This window comes from Hippopotamus amphibius, chromosome 3, assembly GCF_030028045.1.
Source record: "Hippopotamus amphibius kiboko isolate mHipAmp2 chromosome 3, mHipAmp2.hap2, whole genome shotgun sequence".
Lineage (NCBI taxonomy): Eukaryota > Metazoa > Chordata > Mammalia > Artiodactyla > Hippopotamidae > Hippopotamus > Hippopotamus amphibius.
This window is the reverse complement of record NC_080188.1, coordinates 60,668,189-60,681,121: the sequence shown is the minus strand read 5'-3', so window position 1 is coordinate 60,681,121 and position 12,933 is coordinate 60,668,189. Positions and strand designations below refer to the sequence as shown.

Here is a 12,933-nt window from a genome sequence, read left to right as displayed (position 1 = left end):
AAGTTACATTTATTATTCAATGAAATTCTCAGCAGGAGCCATAATCTCTGTTCCCTATATCATGGCAATCAGTAGCATTGGTTATCAGCCAATTCAGTAATATCAAATGCAAATATTCCACAAGAATCATTTGTTTTAAATAAATCAATAGGAAATAAAAGAAGGTAGATTAAGAATTTCAACTATTGAGGCTAATTTTAGGCTAAAAGCAAAAGGGCAAGTGCATACTATTCTGCTTATATTATTTCTAGGATTGTTCCATGGTGCTAGGGACCACTGCCTACCATTAAGTGATTATTCACTACACATGTCTAAGGCAAATCCCTCTGCTGCTGTGCAGGACACCAGTAGTGACATATGCAATGACTGATGGTAGCTCTAAAGATATTATAATAAATTTATCTACTTTGTTAGTACCTTCATAATTGTGTCTGTAACCAGCGCCAAGAGAAATGTGGATGGTATTTGACTTGGAAAGGTATAAGCAGCTGAAATCCATGGAAAGATATTAAAATTTGAGAAAACAGTATCCCAAGAAAATATTATTCACTTTTCTGTCTTTGGTTATGACTTGTGTTGTCATAAGAAGATCAGAAGGAATAGTAATTGTTGCTGTATAAACATCCTCAATATCAATAATAACTATTAAAGATCCCTTAAAGTTCTGAAAAATTTGTTCCACATTGTCCTATGGGAATAATGAACAGGAGCTGAATATTTGGCTCTCTATTTTATATTTAGACTGAGTAGAAAATAATAACAGAAGTCAAATATTTCAGGTCTATGTGCAGTTCTGTACCATCTTCTCTGTGAAGTTGGGCTTCCTTCACAAAGCTTCTGTTTCTGTTACAGGATTTATGACTGTGCTATAATTATTTGGACAGGTGTCTATCTCCATAATTAGAATTACTATTCTTTTAAGTTAGAGGTTGCTTTTATTCATCTTGATATGCCCGCTAGCTACTGCAATGTTTTAAGAAAATCTAGGAGTAAAATAGATATGTGGAGAATGAATAAGAAAAGGAATGGATTATAGATGTGCTTCTAAAGGAATATTCTTAAAAAGTTTCTTTTATTTTTCTCTCACATATCAATGCCATTATCATAATCATTCTTACTAGAGAGTGATAGTTTTATTCATGAATGTATTCAACAAATATTTATTGCATATCCATTATGTGCCATTCTCTGGATCTAAGCCCTGAGCTGGAGTGGAGAAGATGATATACTGGAACTCAGCCATCACAGAGCTTAAATCATAAATGCAAAAGAGAATCTAAGTTAAACAAACACAAAAGACCCCAAAGAGCTAAAGCAATCTTGAAAAAGAAAAATGTAGCTGGAGGAATCAGACTCTCTGACTTCAGACTATACCACAAAGCTATAGTAATCAAAAAAGTATGGTACTGCCACAAAAACGAAATATAGATCAATGGAACAAGATAGAAAGTCCAGAGATAAACCCATGCACCTATGGTCACCTAAACTATAAAAAAGGAGACAAAAATATACAATGGAGAAAAGACAGGCTCTTCAATAAGTGGAGCTGGGAAAACATGTAGCTAAGACAGCTACATGTAATAAAAGAATGAAATTAGAACATTCTCTAACACCATACACAAAAATAAACTCAAAGTGGATTAAAGGCTCCAGTGTAAGACCAGACACTACAAAACTCTTAGAGGAAAACACAGACAGAACACTCTCTAACACAGATCACAGCAAGATCTTTTTTGATCCACCTCCTACAGAAATGAAAATAAAAACAAAAATAAGCAAACAGGACCTAATTAAACTTAAAATCTTTTGCTCAGCATAGGAAACCATAAACAAAATGAAAAGACAAATGCAGAATGGAAGAAAATATCTGCAAACAAGGCAACCGACAAGGGATTACTCTCCAAAATACACAACAGTCCATGCAGCTCAATATCAAAAAAAAAACCAAAACCAAACAACCAACCCAATCAAAAAATGGAAGTAAGATCTAAATAGACATTTCTCCAACTAAAACACACAGATGGCCAAGAGGCACATGGAAAGATGCTCAACATCACTTTTTATCAAAGAAATGCAAATCAATGAGGTACCACCTCACACCAGTCAAATAGCCATCATCAAAAAATCTAGAAACAATAAATGCTGGAGAGGGTGTGGAGAAAAGGGAACCCTCCCACACTGTTGGTGAGAATGTAAATTGGTACAGCTGCTATGGAGAACAGTATGGAGGTTCCTTAAAACACTAAAAATACAGATACCATACAATCCAGCAAACCCACTCCTGGCATATACCCAGAGAAAACCATAATTTGAAAAGATACCTGTACCCCAATGTTCATTACAGCACTATTTACAATAGCCAGGACATGGAAGCCATCTAAATGTCCATCAACAGAGGAATGGATAAAGAAGATGTGGAATATATACACAATGGAATATTACTCAGCCATAAAAAAAGAATGAAATAATGCCATTTGCAGCAACATGGATGGACCTAGAGATTGTCATACTGAGTACTGTAAGTCAGACAGAGAAAGACAAATATCGTATGATATCGCCTATATGTGAAACCTAAAAAGCTGGTACAAATGAACCTATCTACAACAGAGTCACAGATGTAGAAAACAAACTTATGGTTACCAAGGGGGAAAGGGGAGGAGGGATAAATTGGGAGATTGAAATTGACATATACACACTATTATATATAAAATAGTTAACTAATAAGAACCTACTATATATCACAGGGAACTGTACTCAATACCCTAAAATGACCTATATGGGAATATAATCTAAAATAGAGTGGATATTTGTATATGTATAACTGACTCATCTGCTGTAAAGCAAAAACTCAAAATTGTAAATCAACTATACACCAATAAAAAATTAATTTAAAAAAATCTAAGTAAAATAAAATATTTTAAGTCCTATGATACTGGTAGTACAGGATGCTATTAAAGGCAGTGCTATTACCCAGTGCTATATAGCAGGGAGAACTGTTCTAGAGTGGGAAGTTCTCCCTGAAGAATTTAAGACAGAGATGCAGAAGACAAGTAAGAATTTTTCCCCACCACCCCCCCCCCCCAAAAGGATGGGGAGTGGAAGAGGAAGAATATATTATGCAGCACTAAATTTATATCTATGGATGCAAATTTATGACAAGCTGACTTAAGCTTTAAAATACAATGAACAAGTAATAACATTGTTAATAAAAATATAGTTTACTTTCAGAGTAATTAATGAAAAATTTTTATGGATTTTTTTCTAATAATTTATATATTTGCTAATTAGATTAACTGGTATAAAACAAAGCATGAATCCCCTCAGAAAAGTATATAATGTTAAAAAGTAAACATCATTTTACATGGTTTACTGATGGTTTAAAGTAAATATTGGGACTTCCCTGATGGGGTAGTAGTTAAGAATCTGCCTGCCAATGCAAGGGACATGGGTTTGATTCTTGGTCCAGGAAGATCCCACATGCGGTGGAGCAACTAAGCCCGTGAGGCACAACCACTGAGCCTGTGCTCTAGAGCCCACGAGCCACAACTAATCAGCCCTTGTGCTACAACTACTGAAGCCTGCGTGCCGAGATGCTGTGCTCCACAACAAGAGAAGCCACTACAATGAGAAGGCCGTGCACTGCAACAAAGAGTAGCCCCCGCTTGATGCAACTAGAGAAAGCCTGATAAGCAATGAAGACCCAGTGCAGCCAATAAATAAATAAATAAATAAATAAATAAATAAATAAATAAATAAAAATTATCTTTAAAAAAGTAAATATTGGACACAGTTTAGTATAAAATCTCTTTTTTTGAGATGATGAAAGTTCACAGACAATAGAATAACTGTTTTAAAAATTACCTTCTGTTCTTTTCATTCAATGTGTAAGATTCTGATTCTGGAATAGATGGATAATTTGAATAAATGGAATTCTTGGTATCAAATGAATACATTTTAGTTCATTAAATGGTAAAAGTTAATGTGGGATCTAAATACACTACCTTAGATTAAACTGAATTTGCTCTCTACTATTATAATTAAGGAAAAATAACTAGGTTTCTCTTGAGAATTAATCTTGAATTTTTCTTAGATTTGATCCTTTTAACAATTAACCTTTCAAAGGATTCATGTTTGTAGAATTTTTTTGAGTGATAATAGAGATCATATTCATACTTCAGAAGATTGCAATACTAAATACACAAGACTGACAGAATGAGAACAGAGCCAATAGGGTTAAATGGCAAACTAAATCAGAACTGCATTTATTGTACTGAGAAGAATTATAGTAGAATCTCCAATACCACTTGATCTGTGTCAAAGAAAACATTCTAAAACACATATATTTTTTAGTGTCAGGACTTCAACAATTTCAAGACAGGAAAGAAAATGTCTAAATTACAATCCATCCATATAACTTTTTACTTTAATGGAATTATTTATACCCAGTTTATCTCATCCTTGATGTCATTCTTTTTAAGGGATGTTATTTATTTTAAACATTACTTGGAGAAATTGTTTTGTGAGATAATTTTGATCTCTAAAATCACTTAATAAAAATAATCAGGTATGTTTATACCAATATCATTTAAATCTTAAAACATTTATCTTTAATATGCACCAAGAAAAATGGTGATTCTGGGAAAAAAAAGAAGTGAGTATTTAAATAGAAAATTAAACAAGTTTTTATTCTTAATAATAAACATATATTTAAGTGGAGAATTTATAGTAAGCATATTCTATTCTTTTCAGCTGAATAATAAGACCACATTAGCAGAAATGCTTTTTCAGAGCTATACTTTAATATTATTTCCTCAACTTTCATCAAGCTTCATTATAAGAAATAGCCAAGTGAAAAATCATTTCTCTGCTCATTATAAAACTATTGCTTATTTTCTTTCAGTGTATGCTTTATAAAGTTTCCAAGAGAGAAATTTCCTTCGCAGCTTAGCAAGATTGAAAATTTTGATTCTTTTCAGGACCAAGAGTACTTTCCTCATTTAGATAAGAACTATGCAACTTTATATATACATTCCCCACATACATTTGTGAGTATATGAGTGTGTGTGTATGTGTGTGTGTGTGTGTGTGTGTGTGTGTATGAGAGAGGGAGATGAATTCCAGGAAGCTAAAAGTCATAAAAGATATATAATCATATTAACTAACCTCATGGTCCTTCTGAAACCTTTGTTTATTGTTTCTATTTTATTTACTTTACTGCATATATTTTCTTTATTGCAACCATTGGGATGTACTTGGAAAGAAATGAATGCACAGGTACATTGTTATAGAAAAAGAAATATAAGTCCTATGATATTTTAATACAAGCTGTTTTTTTGTCAAAGGCTCTCAAAGCATAATTTACTTGTTTTTTTAAAATAAATACAATTATTTAATTGACAAGAAGAAAATTAAGAAAAATATATGCATGGCCTATACTTTTCAGTAAATGGATCAGTTCTAGCAACTGATTAGTAAAATTTTCCTTCATGTGTCATAAGGAAATTTACCAAAGTGTTATGTTTTGGTTTAATAAAGAGAAATTATGATAACCCTAATATGTGGCATGAAAGTTGCAGAAAAATCTAGCTGTCATAGTGTATGTAACAATACCCAAGATTAAACTAACACTTGGGATCCTACTTATTTTAATGTAACTATCCACAAATATGATTTGTCCATTACCCTGTAATTCCCTTAATAGCCTTCCTAAAAAGTTCAATAGTGCTAAGAATTAACAAGAATAACTTACTAAATCAGAAGCCTTATGGCTCATAAGAATAAACAAGTTTTGCTCTGTGAGAGATCATGTGAAAAGATAAGACAAGTTATAGACTGTAAGAAAAGATATGAAAACTACGCAGCCAAGAACTACTATCCAGAATATATAAAGAAGACTTGAAATTCAACTGTAAAAAACCTCAAATAATTCAGCTTGAAATGGGCAAAAGAAACAGATATTTCACCAAAGAAGATAGGCCAACTGCAAATAAACAAATGATAAGATGTTCAACATTAGCCATCATGGAAATGTAAATTAAAACCACAATGAGATATCACTATATACTTATCAGAATAGATAAAATACAAAATAGTGGCAACATTCAATGCTGGTAAAGATGCAGAGAAACTGGACCTTCATATACTGGTGATATGAATGTAAATGGTAACATCACTCTGGAGAAGCTTGGCAGTTTCTCATAAAACTAAACATACATTTACCATATGTGGTAGGCAGGATAATGCCAACCTGCCCTCCCTTCGATAGAATTTATCCATATCCTAAGCTCCAAAACCTGTGAATATGTCAATTTACTTGGCAAAAGGGACTCTGCAGAGGTGATTAGATTAAGGATATTGAGATGGAAAAATGAAGTTGGATTATCCAGAGGAGCCTAATATGTCCACAAAAGTCCTTATAAGGGAAAGAGGGAAGATGAACTGTCAGAGTCAGAGAAGGATATGTGAGGACAGAAGCACATGTGGGAGAGAGAGATTTGAAGATGTTATGCTGCTGGGTTTGAAGATGGAGGGAAGGGCTGTAAGGAAAATGGCCTCTAGGATTTGGAAAAGTGGGAAACAGATTATTTGCTAGAGCTTCAGAAGGAACATAGCCCTCCAGTCACTATGACTGTAGGCCAGTGAGATTTCTAACCTCCACAACTGTAAAATAAATTTTATATTGTTTAAGTCACTAAATTTATGGTAAATTGTTATAGTAGCAAAAGGAAACTAATACTTAATACAACTCACCAATTGTACTCGGGTATTCATTACAAGGAAATAAAATCAGTTCACACAAAAACTTGTACATAAATTTCACAAAAGTTTTATTCATAATATTTAAAAACTGGAGACAGCCAAAACATCCTTCAGTGGGTGAATGGTTAAACAAACTGCGGTACATACCTATCATAGAATACTAATTTGTAATAAAAAGAAACAAACTATTGACACATACAATTTGGATTTTTCTTCATTGGATTACTCTGAGTGAAAGAAAATTTCAAAAGATTACAAGATGTATGATTCCATGTATATAACGTTTTGAAATGCCAAAATTTTAGAATGGAGAACATATTAGTGTTTGTCAATGGTTTGGGACAGTAGAGGAGGGGAGGAAGGTTGGTGTGAAATTTGGTGGAGAGAACTTTGGTAAATCAGTAAGACAATTTCTACTGGTAGAATGATTGAAGTTTTAGTTTAACTGATGAAAGTCATATAATTCTCCCTTGGCTATACAGTTAGAATCCAAAATAGTCACACTGCCAGTTGTATTGATTCAATTTGTTTTTATTTTGTTCTTCAAGACAAGGTCCTCTGGTATGTGCAAGTAAGCATGGAAAGCCTTCAGAAATAATAAATAAATTGAAGAATCATCTGTTCACCTAACTATTAATGAAGCAGCTTCCAAAGAAGTTAATATCTAAGTTGTTAGAAGTGAATATCTAAGTTAATATCTAAATTGCATAACCCAGCAAATTTGTTAATATACCCTGGAATGGTTGCAACCAATTCTCTTTAGGAGTTTGTGGGATAGAAAATTGAGAAGCCTCTGATTAAAAACATTATTCATTGCAAAGATTTATATCTAATGCCTATCTTTCTAAGATACACATCTGCAAAACCGATTTGTCATGTTATTACCACAAAATCTTATATTAGTGCATATTCTTAACACTGATTTAAATGACACATGCAGATGAAAATAAAATCCTATTTAAACTTAAATTCCCTTTTGCATATTAATTTCTTTTTCTGATTTATATCTTATTTCTTATTTGTTGGACTTTCTGAAAGATCATTTTAATCACAATGATTTTGACCGTGCATCTAAATTTAAGTTCTGATTCAACAAAATCTCAACATCTGAATAAATCAAAAATTATGCAGAGGTGATGCACTATATACATATGTTGTTAAATCAATTTTACATTAAAAAATTTAGGAATAGAAAAAGAACCAGTAAAATGTATCATCTTAAGAGCCAGGTATAAGAGGTTATAAATCAACTCAAGATCTTTTGAGTCTAACAACCTACCACTGGTGAAATGGAGGACATGTAGTTTTAATTTGGTTATTTGAATGGCAACACACTGAAATAATACAGTCTTTCTTAATCATGTTATTATGCTATGCATTTTGGTTTTGGTTCATATTCATAAATAGTAATATAACTTTAAACAATTTTGTAATAATAACTGATTATGTTCTAAATGTTGGCTGGGAGTAGAAAGTAATCTCAGCTTAATTAGCTGCTTACTTCTATGTGCTAAATTAGAGCTACATTACAAAATAAAAACCTTTAAATTATATAGTTAAAAAAAAATCCAAACATAATTACCAGAATCTCTACAGGAAGATATAATTACTATGGGTGAAATTCTTTCTTCAGTTTCATTTCTGCACCCCCTACAGATGCCAATAGACAAAAACTGAATACATATTTAGGGGCTAAATATCAATTTACCATGAATTCTTCTGGGCAATGTCCAGAAACTAATGGAGGATATATTGAGAAAGCTTACAATAAACATTTTCAACTATGTATAGTAAAACGAACTTAAGACATCATCCATTCCTTTTAGAAGCAGGAATCTGGAATGGTCAACGTTAGCCTCAATTTTCCAATCAACTTATTGCCTGCCCTTGAAGAACTTATTAGTCGATACCTAATTTTATGCATTTGTGAAATTAAGATAATAAATATTCATTTACCTCACAGGATATTTGGAGAATTCATGATTGTAAAATGCAGACAGATTTGTGGATGAATGTTATGGATCAAAGTGCAGAATGGAGAGCATGTCAGACAGTATGCTCCTGCTCTATGTCTAGAACATTGTTGAAGAACAGGCAGTATGCACTGCTTGATAATAACTGCATTTAGAATAAACATTAATCAGAAAATGGAATGTGTAAGGATGTTGAACAAAATGAAACTATATTCTGGTGGAGATATATGATTTGACTTCTAATCCTACCACAGTGGATTAATAAATCACCAAATGAATAGGCTATTTCAAAAGAAACAACAAACTCAAAGGCATAACAATTTGAGCAAGAAATGAATATAGCTGGAAAGTATATGTATAGCATATTGATCAAAACCATGAGCTCTGGAGTAATGCACACCTGATTTCAATCCTAGTTCTACTTAACATATGACCTTGGGTAAATTACTTTGCCAGATTCTCCTTATCTAAAAGGAGAATAAATAGAATTAAAAATAGACTCATAAGAGTTTGGTGAGGATTAATAAAATAATGTACACAAAACACAGCATAATGCTGACTTATAAGCGGTATTTAACATTTAATGATTCAATAAGTTATTGAATACCTTCTATATGCCAAACATTGTGTGTGTGTGTGTGTGTGCATATATATATATGATATAGTGGTGAATAACCTTTCAAGGATCTTACATTATAAGGGAGAGACAAAAAGAATAAGGCAATAAAGGAGAAGAATAATATCAGACTGTGATACATGTTATGAAGCAGACAAAGCAGAATAATGCTATAGAAATACGGGGTATCAACTGCAACTACAAATTAGAATCACTTGGAAAGCTTCTTTAAAATACTTGTTTGGGTTTTACCCCAGGATATTAAATCACAGTCTCAGGTCTGTGATCACATGCACTTGACATAGAATGTGTCATCATCTAAGGTGGCAAAAAGAGGGAGGAACAATCTGGAGAAAAGGAAGAATGTTGATATTGGTTTCTACACAGAAATGTCTACATTCACATAATATCTACAGAGAGTTGACTATATTGATTGAGGTCTTAGGAAAGATATTTAGACTGGGATATAGATTTTGGAAACAAGAGCATATAGCTATTAGTTGAAGTCATATATGAAGGAGGTTACTTAAGCAGAATAGAATACTTAGAGTGAAAAGACTAAATGTCAGGGGACAGAAGACATATATGGTGGCTCCTATGATGCTCACCTCCTGGTGTTCATGCCTGTGTGTGAGCCCCATTCCTTGCGTGTGAGAAGGATCTGTGACTTGCTTCTAAACAACAGATGGAATGGACATGATTGTCTATATATGATTGTGTGACTACATAGGATTGTGTAGTCCCTCCCTGCCAAACAACGTCTAAAAATTTAGCCCCTGAGTGTGGAGCCTGAGATTCTTCAATTATTGTGATCTAATCATACTAAAGTTTAAGAAACACTGATCTACTTATTTATATGTAGAATCTAAACAAACAAAAACTCTAAGCTCATAGATACAGAGGACAGATTGGTGGTTGCCATGGGGGTCTGGGGTGAAATGGGTGAAGGGAGTCAAAAAGTACAAACTTTGAGTTATAAAATAAATCCTGGGGACATAATATACAGCATGGTGACTATAATTAATAATACTGTATTGCATAATTGAAAGTTCCTAAAAGAGCTCTTAAAAGTTCTCATCACAAAAAGAAGAATGCTGTAAATATGAGTGGTGATGAATATTAACTAGATTTACTGTGGTGACCATTTCACAATATATACAAATATTGAATCACTATTTTGTATACCTGAAACCAATACAATGTTAGATGTCAATTAGACCTCAATAAAAATTTTAATTAAAAAAATAGAACACTGATCTAGAGTGCATGTAGGTAAATCATGAACATTTAGAATTTAAAATTTTATAATAACAACTCTGGCCTATGGGAATGGAGACCAAGGTTTGTATTAGAATTTGCAAAGAATGAGGAACCAGATGAGACTGGGTCCCATGAACTACTGAAAATAATTGTCTTCAATTGTGATTTTTCTATAGCAGCACAAAACAGTTGCAGTGCAGAGTCACTGTCTTGAAATAATTTCCTGATTTTAAATATGGCTTTCTAACTATCATTTCTTATTTTCCTTTTCTATATGGCATGATAACTGCTTTATATTTGTTTTCAAAAGTGGATTATTCTTTTGATTCTAAGTAAAGCTTCCCAATCTTTTATTTCTTTTGTTCTTTCTTACCCCCACCTTTCCACTATCTAGTCTCAGACTCAACTACAGGTCTGCCTTTAATTTTCTTGTTGTTCCCCATCAACGCCAAATTCATCTCAAATCTACATGCTTGTAGGTGGTAATAATCCCTCTAACTCTCCCAGTGGACTTATTCTCAAACATGGTGTATTACAAAAATCTAAGGGGTATACTGTATTTTTATATTCTTAGACCTACCCCCAGAGATTCTGATTTAGCATATCTAGGTCCAAGAATCTGAATCTTCAGCAAGAATTTAATCTGTTGGAACAACATGGACATGCTTTCCAGAAACACTCCTCAACACTAAGGAGTATTCATTGCAAGCTCAAAATGATTACAGAGTCTGAAGCAGCCAGAAATGTTAATGAAATCTTTGGCAGCATTAAGAGCAATATAATATCCAGGTCAAGAAAGGTAAGTTTCTATTCCCTGCAACGGCCAAATAGAGCTTGAAATATTGTGCTTGGTTATGTATATCATAATTTAAGAATGTGTTACTGTGTGGTACATTTTGATCCAGTGAGTATAATTCACATCACTAAGGCTTGTAAGGTACAGGGTTCAGGTCCTTGTCAGGGTGGTGTTCCTATATCTTGTAGCTGCAGCTATTTCCCAGAAACTTGAGAAATACTGTACTCTGCTCTAGAACTGCAAGCACTCATTGAACTATGTTGTGGAGAGTCACTTAATTTTTAAAAAGTAATAATTAACATACTCAATTGGCAATAGGGATGATATGACAACTAAAGATTGATCTCATAATATCCCACAATCTTTTGTCCAGATTTATTACAGTGTGACAAATAAAACTAAGATATTTAAATTGTATGATGATTTTATATATATATATTTTATACATATATATTTTGTATATATTATATATATATGGATTACCTCCTTTTAAGGGAATTTCCTAGTTAGGTAACATATCCATCACCTCACATAATTACATTTATGTATATATGAATGTATGTATTTTTGGTGAGAGGACAAATTCTACTCTCTTAAATTTCAATTGTACAGTATAGCATTATCAGCTTTGAGTCACCCTGTTATACACTGGATCTTCAGACCTTTTTCATCTTATAAGTGAAAGTCTGTACCTTTTTTAATCAACCTCTTCCTATTTCCCACACTCCTGACAACCACTTTTCTACTTTCTGTTTCTATGAGTTTGACTTTCTTTTTTTTCATTCCACATATAAGTGCTACCATGAAGTATTTGTCTTTCTCTTTCTGGCTTTATTCACTCAGCATAATGCCCTCAAGTTTTATCCATGTTGTCATAAACATCAGAATTTCCCTCTTCTTAATGCTGAATAATATTCCATTGTATATACACACCACAAATTCTTGATCCATTTATCCACTAACGAAAATTTAGGTTGTTTCCATAGCTTGGCTACTGTGAACAATGCTATAATGAGCATGGGAGCACAGATATCTCTCTGAGATATTGATTTCATATTATTCTACAATCTCTTAAAGCCCATTTATGTTGATCTCATCCAAGACTAAAACTCTAGGACAAGACATTTTACGGGTATCCTAGGCCACTTAAAGTCCTGAGGAATCAAAAACTAAGTGCTAGAACCATAAGATTTCTAATATTAATGCTTTATATATTTCCAGATCATCCAGCTCCCACCAATCTTTCCCTCCCTTTCTTTTCTTTCTCAATATCCATATCTCATCTCTATTCCTCTCTCTTGGAAAATCTAAGACCTACTTTTCCAGGTTAGTGGTTTTCAACACAGCTAGCAATTAGAATTACCTGGGGACCTTTTAACGCTTCAAACATCTGAGGCACCAACCCAGAGACTGAAAACAATTCCCATAAATTTAAGATAAGGAAATATCTCTATTGTTAGTCTTATGCATCTGAAATTCCTAGCCATTCTTCCTGCTTCACCTCAAAAGGAATGTCACTTATCTTACTG

At 33.0% G+C, this 12,933-nt stretch overlaps 1 protein-coding gene across 1 annotated transcript in view; it reads right to left on the bottom strand.

Annotated features, from left to right (window-relative positions):
* The window catches only part of CCSER1 (coiled-coil serine rich protein 1), a 1,304,443-nt gene that overhangs the window by 479,955 nt on the left and 811,555 nt on the right, over positions 1 to 12,933 (bottom strand). The window lies entirely within an intron of this gene.